Source organism: Phascolarctos cinereus, unplaced genomic scaffold (assembly GCF_003287225.1).
Source record: "Phascolarctos cinereus isolate Bilbo 61053 unplaced genomic scaffold, phaCin_HiC Scaffold_9;HRSCAF=440, whole genome shotgun sequence".
Lineage (NCBI taxonomy): Eukaryota > Metazoa > Chordata > Mammalia > Diprotodontia > Phascolarctidae > Phascolarctos > Phascolarctos cinereus.
The window spans coordinates 147,873,675-147,893,451 of NW_027556402.1; the positions used below are offsets into that span (position 1 = coordinate 147,873,675).

Here is a 19,777-nt window from a genome sequence, read left to right on the forward strand (position 1 = left end):
ATGTCACCTAGGGCAGTTAGATGACACAGTAGTTAGAGTTGCTGGGCCTGGAGTCAGGAAGAACCAACTTCCTGAATTAAAATCTAGCCTCAGACACTTACTAGCTGTGTGACCCTGGGTAAGTCACTTAACCCTGCTTGCCTCAGTTTCCTCATCTGTAAAATGAGTTGGAGAAGGAAATGACGAACTACTCCAGTATCTTTGCCAAGAAAATCCCAAATGGGGTCATGAAGATTTGGACACAACAGAAATGACTGAACAACAACAACAAAAGGTGATGGTAGCTCTGTTAATTTCAACAAAAGATGTCTGACTCAGTGATGAGGCTACAGGGATTGTAGGTACCGCCCAAGTCTTATGTTTTGGGACACGTCAGTGCCAAATAACTCATACAATGCCATCTAATGACCCATGTGTGTCGCCCTAAGTTATTCTGCACTGATGAGAATCTGTCCAGCTTAAAGATCACCAGAGAAGAGGCTTCTACAGCTTTGTTCCAGAATTAATTGTAGTGATCTGGAAATTCTTTATTATCTCTAACCTTGGCCTCTGCAGCTACAGTTTGAAGGCATTCCCTTCACGTGTATAATCAGTGAGAATGAAAGGCAACCAGCCAACTCTTACCCTGTGGTCTTCACAAGCTTTAAACTCATTTACTTCCAATGGCTGTGGCTGTTGATCCCAAAAGCACTAATCAGCTTTGGCCCTGGTTACCATGGAGATGATATTTCTCCCAGTGAACTTTCAAAACAGTTGAAATCAACCAAGGCCTTCCTGCTAGAGCATCCTAAGTGAATGTCAGGAGACCGGACCTGGCTACCCATCTGCTCACACTTGTACTTCTCTCTGCAAAGAAGAAATATGTAAGCAGGTGTTTGCTTGGCCCACAAGAGTGCCATTGGGGTTACCAAGATGACATAAATGTGCATGTTTCCAGCAGCCTCTGTATGGGGAGCAATTAATAAACCAAAGAACTCGTGAGGTGATTCTGTGAACTGAGCTAAGAGAAAATGGAACCTAGTCAAGGAAGAGTGGAGCAGATTCCATATGAGGGACTAGCAATTCCTTGCCCTTGGAAAAGAGCTTTCATATACAAGGTGAACCAAAAGTCTTAATGCAGTTTTAAACTCTAATAGTTTAAAATATAGTAAAATTTTTTTATAGTATATCTTTTCATTTGAGCCTCACAACAACGACTGGTACCTGACACATAGTAGGTGCTTAATAAATGCTTGTTGATTGAATAAAAATGGAGGATAGGTTGGGTCCTTAATATAATCCTCATTTTAGAGATAAAAAGTGAGGGCCAGGGCAGTTAAAAGGCTCTTGCCCAAGGTTGCACGGCTAGCTAGCAGAAGAATTCAGGACTTTAAATTCCCAGCTCAGTGCCCTTTCAACCACCCCAAGTCAGTGAACCTAGGAGACACTTCATTCTATGCCAGAGAGAAATCTAACCCTACTGGTACTATTGCAATGCAGAGTGAAATCTACCATGGCCTCCAAAGCCCAGGTGAGGCTTTTTACTCCAACTCCTCATGATTCCTATGGGACAAAGGTCCTGGGAACACAAGAACTACGAAGGTAACACGATCCAGACATCTAACCATCAAGTGTTCTTTCCATGGTAACAAATGTCAGCTGTTCTCTACCGGTGTTCACAAAGCCCTCTAAGACACCAGACATACTGGAACAAGTTGTGGTAGATGAATGCAATGGAATACTATTGTTCTTTAAGAAATGATGAGCAGGCAGACTTCAGAAAAACCTGGAAAGACTTAAATGAACTGATGCTGAGTGAAATGAACAGAACCAGGAGAACATCATACACAGTAACAGCCACATTGTGCAATGACTGACTTTGATAGACTTGGCTCTTTTCAGCAATTTAAGGATCTTAGACAACTCCAAAAGACTCATGATGGAAAATGCTATCCACATGCAGAGAAAGAACTATGGTGTCTGAATGCATATGGAAGCACACTATTTGCTCTCCTTTTCTTTTGTTGTTTTGTCTTATTGCTTCATTCTCGTGGTTCCTCCCATCAGTTCTAATTCTTCTTTACATCATGACTAATGGGAAAATTTGCTTAATATGAATGTATAAGTAGAGCCTATATCAGATTGCATGTTCTCTTGGGGAGGGGCGGGGAGGAGGAGGGGAAGAAAATTTAAAACTCAAAATCTTATGAACGTGAATGTTGAAAAACTAAAAATAAATAAATAAATAATTTTTTTAAATGAAGAAAACACCAGACGCCATTTCTCTCTTCATTTTTGTCAAGGTCACTTTCACAAATTTCCTACCTCCCACAAGGGGCTTCAGTGTAGTGAAGTTACATTAAAGTCAAGTCTTGAAAATCACACAACTGAGATCTAACCCATGATAATATTCACTATATTTTTTCCCTGCCAACTTTTCTGGCAACTCAAGGAAGCCACAAATATAAGACCAAAATCACACAATGTTAGCCCTGGAGGGGAAATTAGGGATCATATAATAAATACGTGGCAGAACTTGAACCAAGGTCCTCTGCTTCTAAGTCTGATACTCTTTCCAAGCCACCATGCTTGCTTCCCCACTGAAAACAATTTCTTACCAATCTAACCTTCAAAACCATACTGATCGACCTTCTAAGCTTACTAGTCAGACTAGAAAAAGAGCCAAGAGGCTCAATGCAACTTTCCTGGGGTCCAAGGGCCTGAACTGGTCTCCTATCATCTGGAAATGGAGAAACAGAGCTGAAATTACATTTCAGAATTGGGCTCTCCCAAAGCTGTGGGCCTCCAGCTGCTCAGCTCAAAGATTCTTACATTCCACGCCTGCTTAGTGGCCTGTCAGCTCTAGTTTCATGTCAGGCTGAATCTGGTCTTGATTAGTGCCGTGGGCTCAGAAAGGCCAGCTTGTAGTCAGCGATGCTTTCCCTGGTTAACGAGCCCCTCTAGCTCCTCCCAGAAAACCCTATAAACTGTCTGCCCCTCACTCCAGTCAGGCTCCAAATGAAACAAAAGCCACACATTGCCGGTGTTTATAGATTTGATTTAATTGAGTTTTTAATTATTAAAAGTGAGACCAGTCGGGAAGGGATTTAGTGAATCAAGAATTAGAGTAACACATCATTGAAGGGGAAAAAATTCTCCCAAGTCTCCCAAAGCCAATTAGTTTGTGTTTTGGAAGTGAGGGTAGTGGTCAAATTGAGCCTGAGGGAGGCCTCTTTGCTCTCAGCCTAGATTTTAATAAGGGAGTGAGGGGAGGGTGCTCCATAAGTTTCCTTAAGCTTGCTCAGCAGTCGAGTATAGAGAATAATGAGAACTCGTTTAGCAAAGCAATTCTATTAGACTAGAGAGAACTTTACTCCTAAGAAACAGGCTGTTCTTTATAGCCAAGGTGAGGGCCACAAACATGGAAATCCAAAAGATAGCCTTTCTCTCATGGAAGCTCCAGAGCAGATCAAAAATAATGCCAATTGCTTCTAGAGATTCATGTTAAGGGCATCTTCAAGGCCAGTCTTGTTAAAGCAGAATTGGTGTCTGACTTTCTTGATTAATTGCAGCTTTCCCCCCCCAAAAAAAATTCTATCTATGCTTCAGAAGAGTTACTGTGCAGTCCCAGTCCCTCCCACGTTGTAAATCATGGCTTTTTGGTTATGTCATGCACAATTTTTCCTACTGGCTGTTAAGGCTGGGCAATTACTGCACAACGTTCTTGGTTTTAAAATGTCTGCCACCTTTCTGCTCACCAGTGGTATCGTTTGCCCAGGGAAATTCTCCTTGGCCAGATGTCATATTTGGAACTAGTCCTCAAGTACTATTTTGGTGGAGTTATTTCATAGTCATTTCCTCTGGTGAAAAGAACCACCTATGTGTTTTAACTCTAGTTCACAAGGTAGTGCCATGACAAAGATGATATTACAGCAGGAAACAGGTAACCTGTCTATTATGTTGTCCTGGGTTAAGCAATGATGCTGCCCATGACAGTGGAGTTTCTCAGTGCAGGCCCTACGCTCAAGACCATGGCTACATGGGAAGAAGGGAGAAGTCCATGTGCCTTGTCCTGCATAGTAAGAAGGGAGTAGTCTATGCGTCTTTCATAGGAAGAAGGGAGCTATAGGCCAGAAATCACTGGGGAAGGAAAAAGTATTGAAAGCAAGAGAAATAAAATAACGAGTAGTCATAACAAAGAGGAAAGAATAGAACTGAAGAAACTTTCTGGCTGGGGGAAGGGAGAATAGGGCTCCCCATTACACATGGGGGATAGAGAGCTGGGTTCAGGATCAGGAGGATCTTGATGGTGTGTTCAAAACCCATCTCAGATAAATTCTAGCTGTGTGAATCTTGGCAAGTTCCTTAATCTCTTAGTGCTCCCAGGCAACCCCCTAAAAATATAAGCTGTAGAGTAGTTGTTCATCCCAGTTGTAGAAGCTTCCTCATTGGGAGTTCCCCCAAAACAATGATACCACAAATCTAAAAGCATTTTAAAATGTGAAGACCCACACTCGGGTTCAAGGAATTAACTGAAAAAGTGAAAGATGGAGGAGACATGGCTTCACAACAGTTTGTACAAAAAAGAGCTGAAGGTTTTGATGAATAGCAAACTCAGCATGAGTCAACATGGTGACATAATAGTCATGAAAAAATAATTTCATATTAGGCTTTCTTAATAGGAAAATAATGTCCAAAATGAGAGAGGTGCCCCTGCCAGAGCACAGCTAGAATATTCAGTTATAGGACATCATTTTAGGAAGGCTGTTGATAAATTGAATCATGTCCAGAGGGATGTGTCCAGGTCACAAGAAGCCTGGATACCATACAACACAAGAAGGAACTAGTAATGTTTAGTTCAAAGAAAAGAAAAGGAAGGAAGGAAAGGAGGGAAGGAGGGAGAGGGGAAAGGAGGGAGAAAGGGGAAAAGGATGGGAAAGAAGGAAAAGAGAGGAGGGAGGGAAGAAAGAAAGAAGGGACGGAGGAAAGAGGGAAGGAAAGAAGGAAGAAAAGGAGGGAGAGGGGAAAGGAGAAAGGGGAAGAGGGAAGGAAAAGAGGGAGAGAGAGAAGAGAGGGAAAGGAGGGAGTGAGGGGAGAGAGGGAGGGAGGGAGGAAAAAAAGAAGGAAGGGAGGGAGCAAGGAAAGAAGGAAGGGAGGAGCATTCCTTATATGTTAGTCACTTTAGTAAGCTCCGGGGAAATACATGTAAGCAAGCAAGACAGTCTGTCCTGATGAATCTTAGACTGTAATGGGGAAGGACCTGGAAATAGGAGAGGAGAAAAGGGGAGGAGGAGATCCTCAAGTGAGCATGATAAGAAAATGTGGAGGCCTAGTCTCCACAAGATAAGTCCAAAGCTCACCTATTACAGCCAACAGCCCAGGAATGAATCTCAAGTTTCCAATGAGGACAAGATGGTCAGAAAAGGTCATTAAGAATTTGAATGGCTATCAGGTTGAAAAAGGATTAGGCTTGTTCTGTCTGAAAGAGAAAACTAAAAGCAATATGAAAATTTCAGCTTAATGTAAAGAAAGAATTCCTAACAATTAAAGCTGTCTGTTCTAGTATGGAATGGACTTCATAGGGTAATAATGGGTTACCCCTAATTCAAGGCCACCTGGGATTTTATGGAAGGGATTTAGGATTTCACTAAAAAGACCCTGAGATGTTTCACAGTGAGGCAAGAACTCAGCCACTCTGTGACTTGGTAATTATCTTTTATCTCGTACCTCCTTGTGCTTGGGACCTGAAAGAACACTGACTTGGAGTTAGAGGGCCTAGGTTCCAGTCTCATCCATCTCCTCCACTTAACTGTATAGCTATGAATGTTAGTCAACGTTTCTGTGTTTTCATACATAACATGAGGGTCATAATATCTACCCTGCCTGCCTCACAGTCCAGTCATAAAGATCAAATCTACTAATGTATAAAAAGTATTTTATAAACTTTAAAGCACAATATAAATGTCGGCTGTTATAATTATTAATAACTTCTCTGGGCCTTAGTTTTCCCACATGAAAAATGGAAGCTATAATGCTGTTCTAATGATGTCATAACGGTGGTTGTTTTCACTGTGCAACATGGAAAGCATTAAGGGCAGGGCCAAGGGCCCCTATAGTGGAAGGACCTGACATTCAGAGGTCAAGAGGGCATGAAGGATGGTCATCAGTTTCCAGTACTCTGTCCAATGTGGGCCAAGTACAAAACGGCCTCTAGGACTTTTATATGTGGGCAAAAGAGTTCCTGATCAGGCACGTGAATCCCAAAATCTCTGCATTTCTCTCCCTCCAGGAAGGACATCCACCCCACGCACAACACCCACACTCACCACTAAATTTTGTGTCTGACAGAGTACACAGCACAGTACTAGATTTTGTAATTTTAAATTTGATACATTTATGGCCTGATGTTTACAATGGCACAGGAGTCACTCAGGTTTCTGTGCTACCTTAAGAAGACAGAACAATTCTTTTTCCGTCTTGAGGCATGGGGGAGTTTCCCCAAACCACTGGTAAACTTCAAGGAACAAGCCAAACCCAGGTAACTGGTCCCCAGCCACCAAGCCCATGAGCCCTAGGTGCTTTCTCATTTCTTTCTCTCAGGATTTTTGGGCAAACGTGTTCATTTGAAAGAGAGCTGCCCACGGTCAAACGTGGCGCATCACTGACATGTCAGTGCAGTTGGGCATAGCAAATGAGTACTTTGGGGCGTCCGCAGGAGGCAGTGACTATGATTTATTAGACTAATTCTGGAAGCGAACTGGGCATTAACTGGGAGGGAAACTTGCTCTGTGAAAACACCCTGTCTTGACCTCAGCAACATCTCCAAAACAACTTCATTAACTCTAGCCCTGTGCATTGCACAGATAGATGCATGAGGGCTGCCTTGAAGTCTTAGGGAGAAGCAAAGGCTGCCAATTTCATTATCCACAGCCTACTCCTTCTCAAGAAAAACTTGGGAAAGCATTTTATTTATAGAGAACCACTCTGACTTTTTTCTCTCTTTCTTTCATCCTCTCTCTGTCTATCTCCTTCCTCATCTCTGAGAGAGAATGAACAAGGCTACCTCTTTGACTCCAACCATCCACCCAACAAATGGAGTTTGAAGTTAAAGCTGGCATTGAAGTCAAAATCATTTGGCCTTGACATTACATGGGCTTGCCATGGAGAAGGTTCTGATGCCAGGTGGGATTATGACTTGAAATGTGCAAAGAGAATTCTCCTAAAACCAAGGGCCTTCCCCCTTCCTCCCTGTTAGGATTTCTGGCAATATAAAGCAGGGGGAGATCCAGAGGCAAGAGAATAAAGATTATGACAAGACAAGGATTCTGGGATCAGACTGCCCGCCACGTTGCCTAAATGCATCATTTTGCCTGATTTGTTTAGTTTTCATAGTACACCTAGACATTGGTTCACAACTTAACTCCTTCTCTTCCATGTCAAAAAAGTTTAATGATTTTAGGAAGAGGACAAGGAGAAGAAAAACCTTTTTTGTTCATTTCAAGAATTTTAGGAGCCCAATTATAGAATCTTTGGGAAAAACTAGCTAATTGCTTAATTATAGTTTATTTACAATCCTTGGAGAGAGGTTTGTTCCTGGAGAGGGAACTCTGTAGTAAGAGAGTGGGATGGACAGGCAGGAGTGTTTCCAAATGGAATGTTTTTCTATGGTTTCTATAAAGCACTCATTGTTCCTCGGGCCTAGAAAATACTCATTTGTCACTGTACACTTAGCCAACCTATGTATCACCCGCAGGTTAACTCTTCACAAGGCATACGCTAATTTCCATACAAGAATTCACAAGAAAGAATCTCCACTGGGGAGAGAATCAAGCCAGATGAGATACAACTTTAAGAGAGCCCTGGCCACAGGAGAATGAGGGCAACTGGGATGGGAACTGGATGGTGTCCAGCCACCGTGGGTGCATTCCAGACCAGTATACTTTTATAGGAAAGAATAGCTTAATTATTGCAAGATTCTAGCTTCAGAAGTAGAAGAGACTTTAGTGGTTCAAATGCATTTGACACATTTTCCTTTGAAAAATAAATAGAGGGGGCAGCTGGGTGGCACAGTAGATAGAGCACTGGCCCTGGAGTCAGGAGGACCTGAGTTCAAATCTAGCCTTGATACTTAGTACCTGTGTGACCCTGGACAAATCAAGTCACTTAACCCTGATTGCCTCCCCTCTCCCCGCTCCGAAAGAAAGAAAGAAAGAAAGAAAGAAAGAAAGAAAGAAAGAAAGAAAGAAAGAAAGAAGAAGAAAGAAAGAAAAAAGAGGCCCAAAAAGGTATAGGGATTATCCAAGGTCACACAGCTAATAAGTGGCAGAGCCAAAGTCATGCACTCAGGCTGATGCATCAAAAGAGCATAGTATTTAGAGCAGAGAAGCCACATTGGAAAACTGCCTCTGCTCATTACTACCCATGTTGACCTTGGGCAACTCACTTAACCTCAGTTTTCTCCTGTGTAAAATGAGGGTCATTGGACTAGATTGCCTTTACAATCTCTGTGGATTCTAAAATCTATTGCCCTCTGACTCCAAATTCAGCGCTCTGATCACTGTACCACATTCTCTTTCATTACAGACACAGGAGACCAAGGTTCTGTCACATGAAACAGTTCATAATGCTCTTGGTGTCCTGGCCATTGTTTTTCCTATCACCATCACTGAAAGTTACTAAAAACTAATCAATAACTATACTAATTAATAAATAACAATATGATATAATGGGGCAGCTAGGTGGCAATGGATACAGCACTGGGCCTAGAGTCAGGAAGACATCTCTTCCTGAGTTCAGATTTGGCCCCTGACACTTACTAGATGTGTGACCTTGGTCAAGTCACTTAACCCTGTTTGCCTCAGTTTCCTCATCTGTAAAATGAGCTGGAGAAGGAAATAGCAAACCACTCCAGTACCTTTGCCAAGAAAACCCCAAACGGAGTCACGAAGAGTTGGACATGATTGAAATGACTGAACAACTCCATACTCAACTCACTCCAAAGGGAAGGTTCCTGCGGTAAGCTGCAGTGCCATCGGCAGGATAACACTCAGCATGAACAAAAAAGATCTTCATCTAAATCATTGTCACGTGTTTTCTTTCCAACACGGATTGAAATAAGGCTTTCTCACCCTGTATGAAAAATGGGCAAAAGGATCCATTATTGACAGGGACACCCAGTGACCTCTATGTGGTCTCCTTTAGCTCTGCATTTAGATGTAGAACAGGAGGGTTCTGGGGGCTGGGAAGTTTGGAGGAAGGGCAGATAAGGAAAAGGACCTTTGAGAAATTTTACTTGGGAGGCTAGTGTTTAAATTTATGCTTGTGGCCATCAGCTGAAGATTTATTTCAATTGATTAACCAATTCTGCACAATTTTGTCCTTCTGTTCATCAGGATACACTAAAACATAAGAATGAGAACACAAGGCAAGAGAAGAAATCTGCTGTAAACCGTCTTTCAAGAAACAACTTCTATAAATTTCCATGAAGGAAGATGACCAATTTTTAAAAGGTGGGCCTTGCAATCTACAATAAATTTCCCTGCTTCACAAGAAGATCCTAAAAATACCAAAAAGCAGGCCCAGAGAGATCAAAAAGAGAATTTGTCTATTTGTCAGGATAAGTCTTCTTGGATATGAGCAAATGAATATCATAAAAATGACAATGAAAAAGAGACAATGGAAAGATAGGCACACTAATATATCGCTAGTGAAACTGTGAATTAGTCTAACCATTCTGGAAAGCCATTTGAAATTTAGCTAAGAAAGTAATTCAAATATCCATATGCTTTGATTCAGAGATCTCACTGCTGGACATGGGCCCTCAAGGATGTCAAAGATAGAAAGGTCCCATATACACCAAATTATTGTATATAGAGAAATATGGGAAGACTTTTCATGACCTAATGTAGAGCAAAGTAAATAGAATAGGAAAATAATATACAGAACGGATGGAAAGGAAAAAAATCTGAATTAATACATGTAAAAGCGCTTTGCAAATCTTAAAGTGCTAGCTATTATAATAAGTAAGCTTGTCCCCGGAGAAGAGAGGAGAAAATGCATTTGCCACTCTTCTTTGTAGAGGTGAAGAATTATGGAGGTGGCGCATTGCAGATACTACTGTGAAAGTCCATTGGCAGTCACCCAAATTAGTTTTGCTGAATTGCTTTTTTTTCCTTCCTTTTGTTCTTTATGGTAAATGCTGGCTCACTAACTAGGAAATGGAGGTGAGGATATATTGGGAAATGAAAATGATGCAAAAACAACATATCAGCAAAAACTAAAAATGATTGAAATGAGGATGGGCTATGGCTGATGTTGGTCCCCTAACTGCTATGGCCTCTTTCAGTCCTTTCTGCACAAGTTTGGTTAGTCACTAGAGTAACTCTGAGAGATACTCATTCTGTCAGAATCCTAGAATGTCAGAGACAGAAAGGGATCTTTCTGTCTTATTTCATTTTCCAGGCAAGAAACTAGAGTTCCTCAGCCTTCTTTGGCCCTGAATCTCATGCTCAATCCCAATATGTGCATACTGAATAGAAGTAGCTAATAAGCAAGGAGACACCACGGATGCTTTAAGGATAGAGTTCTCTGTTACTTTCAGGACAAGTTCATAGAGCACAAAAGTATTTGCTAAAAAACTATGTTTCCCATGTAATGGACTATAATAGTAGGCTTAGGTCACATTGTTCAGTTGTTTTCAGTTGTGTCCGACACTTGGTGACCTCATTTGGGGTCTTCTTGGCAAAGATAATGAAGTGGTTTGCCATTTCCTTCCCCAGCTTATTTTACAGATGAGGAAACTGAGGCAAACAGAGTTAAACAACTTGCCCAGAGTCACACAGCTAGTGTCTGAGGCCAGATTTGAATTCAGAAAGGTGGGTCTTCCTGATTCCAGGCCCAGCAGCTCTAACCACTGTGCAATCTTGCTGCACTAGGTCACATGTTTAAGGTAAATAGTAAGGGTTTGGCATAGAAGTAACTACTACTTTCCTAACGTGGACAAAGTACACAAATTCATGAGTAACATGAGGAGGTATTTAAACACTGAAGGTTTGCATTTGTACCCTTCACATTTCATTCCTGACCCATCTTTTAACAACTGGAATTATACTCTCAATTTATGTGGGACCATCAAACTCACAATTAAGCTCCGTACTCCAGGAACTTATTTTCTATTTTGAATTTTATTAGATGGTGTTCCTTTCCATTTCTTATGCAACAGTGCCATCTCCTGGACAGATGTGAACATGACATTTGGTGACAGGAAGACCAAGATTGATTCTTTTCTCTGCACCAAAGTTAGTGATTCTTTTGTAATTGTTGTTGCCTCTAAAACTATACACAGGTGGACATGGGGTGAGAGGCTTTGCAGGGCAACAGATTCATTCTAATTTCCAGTGCCCAATATTGAAGGGTACTGACCATACTCAAGAGTTGTATATAAAGTCATTCCCCAGTTGATAAATGGTTGAAGGATATGAACAGGCAGTTTTCAGAAGAAGAAATCAAAGCTATCTATAGTCATATGAAAAAATGCTCTAAATCACTATTAATTAGGGAAATGCAAATTAAAACAACTCTGAGGTACCACTTCACACCTATCAGATTGGCTATCATTACAAAAAAAAAAGAGAGAAATAACAAATGTTGGAGGAGAAGTAGAAAAATCGGAACATTAGCGCATTATTCGTGGAGTTGTGAGCTAATCCAGACATTCTAGAGAACAATTTGGAATTACCACCAAAGGGTTATAAAACTGTATATACCCTTTGACCCAGAAATGCCACTAGTAGGTCTGTATCTCAAAGAGCTCAAAGAAAAAGGAAAAGGATCTATATGTACAAAAATATTTATAGCAGCTTTTTGCAGTGGCAAAGAATCAGAACTTGAGGTGATGCCTATCAACTGGGGAATGGCAGAACAAGTTGTGATATGTGATTGTGATGGAATACCATTGTGCTGTAAGAAATTATGAAAGGAATATTTTCAGAAAAACTTAGAAAGACATATAATGGATGCAAAATGAAATGAGCAGAACCAAGAGAACATTATACACAACAATTAGCAACAGTACGATGATCAATTGTGAATGACTTAGCTATTCTCAGCAACACAAATCGAAAACAATTCTGAAGGACTTATGAAAGATGCTATCCATCTCTAGAAAGGGAACTGATGAAGTCCAAGTGCAGACTGAAGCATAATTTTCCCCCTTTTTTTTTTTTGCAACATGGCTAATATGGAAATGTTTTCCATGATTTCACATGTATAATTGATACATTCCTTGCCTTCTCAATAGGTGGGGAAGAGTCAAGCAGAAGGGAGAGAATTCAGAACTCAAATTTTTTTTTAAAAAGAGTTATATATAAACTTTTATTTCATAGTATCTCTCTTTTGCTGTCTGATGAAGGAAAGCTAAATCTAGGAAGGGAGCTGGCTGATCTTCTGGAGGAATTTAGCTCATGTATTCAGATTCACAATGGACTCCAATTTGAACTGTGTCTATTTTCCTCTCCTATATAAGTTCACATGGGACCCATTTTTTGGGAGTGTGGTACAAGTTACAAGGATAGGATTTTGTGTTTGTTTTTCTAACCCTCAAAAGTCTTGGATTTTCTCATATGGAAACTTCAAGTGCTTGACAATACTAAGGCATTTGGGTTTTCTCTATGTAAAGAGAAATAGCCAAGTTACCTCAGCTGCATTCAGCTGTGGGTAAAATTCTGGCTAAAGAAGGCCAGCGCAAGGGCCTAATGTTTGGGACCATGATGCAGAACTAAGGAAAGGAAAGTTAGTTTCATTGATTTTCCCCTATTGCCTTTAACGCTGGGCACAGATGGAGAAGGGGAAGAGGAGCCCCCAAAATCATCAGATAACTACTCATTTTTAGTACTCAGGGTTTAGAAATACAGGCCAAAGTTAGAATTTCATTACATAATACACATTTTTTTGCACTTTCCTCAGTTTTTCTTGAGCACAATCTAATGATGAACTACCATGACAACTGTCCCAAGTCTAAAGTACCCAGCACCCATTGCAAAGATAGGGAAAGGCATAGGGACTCAATCTACGATTTTATTGATATACCACAGCAGATCAGCCCCTTCTCTGCATCTCCTGATCTATGACTTGCCCAGGGTCACACAGTCAGTATGGGTCTTGAGCCTTCTATCTGTTCTGTTGCACTAGGCAATATGCCACAGCTTATTTGAAAATAAGAGCAAATAACAGAATAAGTACTTCTAATGCTCACTTGCACATTTATAGTGTGTATACTTAGGTGACGCAGTGGCTTTAACACTGAGCCTGGAGTCAGGAAGACTTGAGTTCAAATCCAGCCTTAGATGCTTATTATCTGTGTGACCCTGGGCAAGTCATTTAACCCTCTGTATGCCTTCGTTTCCTCAACTATCAAATGGGAATAAGAGCACCTGCTTCATAGGGTTATTGTGAGGATCAAATGAAGCGACATTGTAAAGCACTTAGCAAAGTGCCTGGAATGCAGTGCATTTTATAAATGCTTGCTCCTTTCCCCTACACTAGTGTAAAAGGAATTGCTAATAATTTGAGGGGGGGCAGGCTAGACTCACAATTTAATGGCTGTGTAACTACTAATGAGATAAATCAGCAATTCATCTATCATGTAAGATTACTAGAGTTGCCAAAGGCACTGAGAAGTTAAGGAACTTCCCTAATCACGTGGCCAGAATATGTTAAGAGGTAAAACTTAAATCCAGCTCTTTCCAACTTCAAGGCCAACCCTTTCTCCATTTGGGACAGTTTCCCTACAATACAAATGCATACGACAGGAAATATGTTCACCAACTTTAACACAGAAATCATGTTCAAACATAACATCCCACCAAAAGAAAATGTAAAACTCTAAGAAAGGTAAGGAAATAGCTATTGTGTAACTTTTCTTCTTCTGTTCCTTGTTTTCTCTTTATTTTCAGTGATATGCTTAGTTACATAGCCCATCACTACATACTTGTTACACTCATATGTATGTGACTGTTCTCACTCCATCATGTTCTTAGGGGTATCAGACCTGTAAAAGTTTTCATGTTTCAAGATTTTGTGTTAAATTATCAAACCTCCCCAAAGCACATATCAAATTAGCATCCCAAAGTTTTCCTGTTGAGGGCCGGCCTTGAGAGTCCAATATGGGTTTAAGATCCAGGACAGAGTTTGACCTTTGCCCAGGCTTTAACCTGAAGGGCTCAATAATTAAGAAGCAGGGCTCTCCAAATCTCTCCCTGCTAGGAGGCTCCCGAGACATTCCTTCCCACTCTTTGAACCTTAGATTTACATATTCACTCCTCTATACAGGCACCAGGAAAAAGCCTTGGAATTTACAACCCTATCTAGGAACTCTGATAAGGAGGAAATGTATGTTATCACATCCTTAGCAGACGTTTTGGGGAGTGTCTCACAGGGAGGACTTTTTGAAGTTAGGATGGATTTTCTCTATATATCCTGCACCCTTAGATGAATAAATTGAGTCAGTTCCTACTGCTCCTCCTGGCCCACGTCTCACAGTTATTTCACACCTTTCCGTTCAGTGTACTATCTGGTTGCAGGCAACATTTTCCATTATGGAAACGAGTGATGGATAGTATAACAAATCTTATAGATGATTTCTCTGCAATGAAGTGTAACCATTTGGACAAAAATGATTTTGTTTGTAGAGTATATATACAATAATAAGTTGTAGGGATAATTTATGCTGAAGATTTGGCATGCTACAATATCATGCCCCACATATTTACTTATTCAGAGATACTGAATAAAGGAACCAAATGTGTCATCTAAATTTTTTTCTTCCTAGCATCATATTCTTTTTTCCTTAAATGTTTTTGATACTTTTGGGGGTTTATATCTTTTGTTTATATCCCTCCTTCCATCCTAGCCAGAGGGCCATCCTTTATAATGAAGAATAAAAAAGAGAGAGAGATAAAAGCACTTCTGCAAAACTAATCAACACATCAGTGTAGTCTGAATAGAATATGACCTGTTCCACACTCAAAGTCTAACACCTCTGAAAAGAAGACGATGCAGTCTCTTAACTCTTTTTCAGAGTCAAGGTTGGTCCTTATAACTATATAAGCAAATTTTCTTTTGTTCTTTCAATTTACGCTGTTGTAGTCATTGTATATATTGTTTTCCTGGTTCTGCTTACTTCACTCTGCATCAGTTCACATAAATCTTCACATGCTTGTCTGCATTTTACATTTATTAATTTATTCAATTCAGTAATAATCTAATTACATTCATGTACCACAATTTGTGCCGCCATTACACAATAGACAGGCATCTACTTTGTTTCCAATTCTTTGCTACTACAAAAAAAAAATGCCACAATAAATAACTTGGTGTATCTAGGACTTTTTTTTGTTTGTTTACCTTCTTGTGGTATATGCAGTGAGCAGTGAGATCTCTGGGTCAAAGGTTTTGGGCATTTTAGTCACTTCTTAGTAGAATTCCAAGAATTTCCAGAATTCATTCAATTCATAGCTTTAAAAATAGCATATTAATATGCCTTTTCACAGTACCTCCAACATTATTTCCACCTTTGTCATCTTTGTATGAGGTGAAACCAGAAAGTTGTTTTGATTTGCATTTCTCTTATTATTAGTGATTTGAAAGAAATTTTCATTTGACTGTTAAAAGTTTGTAATTTTTTTGACAGTTTTTTTTACATCCTTTTGCTAATAGGTCATTGGAGAACAGCTTTTGGTCTATATTTGTATTAATTTCCTATACATCTTGAATTTTAGACCTTTGCCAGAGAATGGAGGATGCAATTATGAGTGAGTTAAGTTTTTGCTAGACTATTTATCTTTCAGTGACTAGTAAATACACAGTAATCTTTCATAGTAATCCTGCTTGTCATAAGCTGCTGTTAGATCCCTTCATACTTAAGAGTAAAGGTCTCTATCATTCAGGACCCGCATGAAACTCAGTTTCCAATGAAATCAGTACTAACTTCAAATCTGCTTCTGAAAAATGTGGTAAAGTGGAGTAACATGGGGAGGGGATGGGAAGGGAAGGATTTTTGTTTTTTGGTGAGGCAGTTAAGGTTAAGTGACTTGGCCAGAGTCATACAGCTAGTAAGTGTTATGTGTCTGAGGCCAGATATGAACTCAGGTCCTCCTGATTCCAGGACCAGGACTCTATCCACTGTGCCATCTAGCTGCCCAGAGGGAAGGATTTCTAATCTTATTGTGAAATGCTCTAAGGGCATCTTCAGCTTTTGTCCACATAATGAATACAAACTTCTTATGTTACTGTGTACCACCTCTCTTACTGCACTCAGAAGAAATGTATTATTACAAACAAACAAACAATCAAAAAACAGATGCAGTGTTTTCTCTTTTTTTTTTTTTAATATGCAAAGTCAGGAAGATTTAAAATCAAGCTAAGAACAGTGTTACAGACATGAAATTTGTTTTAAAGCCTATAATTTTTCAACATAAGCATCTGGCTTAAGCAATCCAGTGTGTTTATAGATGCCAAGCTGGGCCCTTGGCCTTAGAAACACTACTCTCTAACAACAAAGTTGCCTAATGACTATACAGAGAAAGGACAAGACTTTTACAACAACCAACTGGTAAATGTATGTGTGAGGAAGAGAAAACTGTGACTTAAGTGATGTCTTTAGTGCCCTGGCCTCCCTGCTCCCCTTTATCCATTCTACCCCCACCCTCTATCCCTTTTTAGGGCTCTCTTCAAATCTAGCTATCAAAGCCTACTCTCAGTAAATTGTCTGAAACCCATTCACACAAAGGTCTGAGTAATAATAACAAAGTCAATACTGTTGAAAAGCAATAAAATGTTAAAAGGATCTTAAACTAAAAGAATGAAGCTTTAAGGACTAGGGAAGATTGCAGGCATTAGTGTGAGGGAGGATTATTTCAGACTCTAAGGTCTTCCTGGAGCCCCTAAAATTCTGGCTTTCCCCCCTCTTCCCACCACCAGTCACTTGTCTACTGTGCCAAGATGATGCTTCAGAGAAAGTTTGGACTTACTGACCTCTGAGGTACTTGTCAATTCAATTCAGTACAAAAGTATGTATTAAGTGCTTACTGTGTTGAAAGGCACTGTTGTAGGTACCAGAGATTTTTAAAAGTACTTGCCCTCAAGGAGCTTACATTCTACAGGCAAAAACAACATGCAAGCAGATAAGTAAATGCAAGATAATTTGAGGAGAGAGAGAGAGAGAATACTGAAAAATTAAGGGATCAGAAAGATTTCCCATAGGAAGTGGCATATGAGCTAGGCCTTGAAGAAGCCAAGGATTCTAGAAAGCACTAGTGAAGAGGGAGTGCATTCAAGTATGAGGGAAAGCCTGGGCAATGGAAGAGAGGTGCGGGTGGAAAGTCAAATCTGAGGAATAGCAAGTAGGCTTTGGATTCTAAGAGTGTCAGTGATGTGAGAGGGCATTCTAAATCATTAGCCATCCCTTTCATTCTACAAAATGAATACAAATTCTCCTTATAGTGATATTACAGTATATTGTCCTCGATTCTGAGAGTATCATGTCATGTACATCCATGTTCTCTTAAATATTTTCTTCCATACTGAAGGTTGAATATTAGTAGTTTGGGGCGGTAAAAAAAAAAAAAGGACACTGGATTTGGATTCAGGAAATCCTATTTCATCTTAGAACAGTCTTTGGCACTCTGAGCAAGTCTCTCAACCTTTCCAAATCTGTTTCCTAATCTATAAAATGTAATAGCAATATCATAGGGTTATTGTGAGGATAAGACGTGATAAATATTAACTGTAATTAAAGCCCTTCCTAGTGGCTGTTTTCTGATACTTGACATTTGTCAGTTAACTTTAGGAAATATCCTTCCAAATGGTTCACAGTTAATTCTGCGTTATCAGATCTGGATTTTCAGCCCATTGACCATATCAAACTCTGACTAAATTCACTGTTCATTAAATGGGTTTAAATCTTAAACTGTGAGGGCATATGTGCTGAGGAACCTTGAGCCCACCCCTATATAGAGTGATATAGGAATACTGTAGAGCTGAAAATGTGTCCTCCCTTATTTATACTCCCCTTGTTTTCCATTCCTCTCTGTATGCGAAAAATGCACTCTAGGTGAGTCACAGAAGACAACCAATCTCAGCATTTTGTGACTGTAGATGACGCGATTATGAAACTTGTATCCTTGTCTAAAAGAGAAGCCTACCCTCCTATGCCTGGCAACCCCCAGCACAAATTGATCCCCAGGCGTCAGAATTCAGAGAAGAGAGTTATAGCTGCTCCTAGTTACAATCAGCTCCAAGGGCACACTCAATTTCTAAACAGCATTTCTAAAATTTACTTCATATCACACACTTCAAGTCATCATTTCAGAATTCTCACTGCAATCATGGCTAGTATTACATTGGAACATAGCATAAACCCGACCGATCACATTCATTTGCTGCTTACAGCACAGAATGAACAGTAACACCTGCAGCTCTTGGTCACATGTGCTCTTGTGCCTGGGATGTTGTCTGTATTGACATTCAGCGATGGCTCAGAACAAACTGGTTTTGTCATTTTTGTTTTGGCTGTTAGATAAGCCGTTGTGAGATAAACAGAGTTATTCTGCTTCACTTTCAGGGTGATTTAGTCCTTTGATATTTGAAGGGCAAAAACCAATAACAATCTAGAAACCTCGTAATGTGGCACCACTGAAGATAAGGAATGCCCAATTTGTCATGGAAAATCTCATTAACACTTCCTCCTGATTTGTATTTATGATTATCTTAAAATGAGTGACTACTAACAAATGCCTTCTTCTCTCTGCTCGACAGTTGTGGGGCAAAAAGCTATTTGACTAAAGCAGATGTGATGGTCAGGTAATCTTCCTGTTACTTGGGGAAACAGAAGGTAGAATGCACATTTGGAAAAACTATGCCACAGCACTGAATTTTTCTGTGGGGTTCAGTTGTCTCTCATCTTTAACTCCTATTAATCTTATTTCAAGCTTTTTTATATTAAAGAATAGAGATTCTCACTCAAGAGTTGGTGAAGTATATGAGCAACAATCTTTTTTGAGTGGAGGCAGAGACTTTTTATAAATTTCTAATAACATGGGAGTTTCCTCTTGCCCATGCATGTAATATACCTAGATCTTTCAATTAATATCTTTACTCTTTCAAAAGACAGCTGAGGTATCTTCTTTTGTAGTTAGAGTGCCCTGACTTCATCTTTTACAAAATCTGTTCCCCTTGTTATAAAAAATCCTAAAGGACAATGGAACTGGTAGTTACAATATAAATAAAGCTATAGAAGAAAATTTTAAAAAATAATGCTCCAAAGTGGGAGGATTGAGACTCTAATCACTAAATGATGGATAAACTAAATAGCTTTTCAAGTGATCAGGGAATTACGAAAATCTCTAGGCTGGTTATAATGGATACATTGAGTTGTGTGACACCAAATTCAACTACCTGTGTCACAATACAATCATTCCCAGATAGCAAAAGCAATGATTTCTGTCTGTTCCAATAAAATCAACGATCCTACATATTAGTTTCTTTAGCACTGAGCCCTGACAGACAGATTAGCTAGAAAGAATCACTGAACCCCAGGCTAGGTCCTTCAAATTCTGGAGAAGTAGATCTTCAAATGTATAAATGTGTAAAGAGTTCATATTTATCTTGTTTCTTGGATGGATCTATGATCCATGTAGATTTTCTATTAATTTATATTGCCCAATCATTTTCCTCAAAACAGAGGTCAGTGCTCTTTCTTCATTAAGCCTGAAATTTCTCAGGACTTCCAAAGCTATTACTT

General features: G+C 39.8%; 1 protein-coding gene across 13 annotated transcripts in view; it reads right to left on the minus strand.

Moving 5' to 3' along the window:
* Positions 1-19,777, minus strand: part of SPATA18 (spermatogenesis associated 18) — an 80,808-nt gene that overhangs the window by 11,335 nt on the left and 49,696 nt on the right. For 4 of the 13 annotated variants that reach the window (XR_002325253.2, XR_002325250.1, XR_002325252.1 and 1 more), the window contains exon 13: positions 625-846. The exons of the other annotated variants lie outside the window; for them this stretch is intronic. The gene's annotated coding sequence lies outside the window, so the exon portion shown is untranslated. The remainder of the gene's footprint in view (positions 1-624; positions 847-19,777) is intronic. 13 annotated transcript variants of the gene reach the window in all.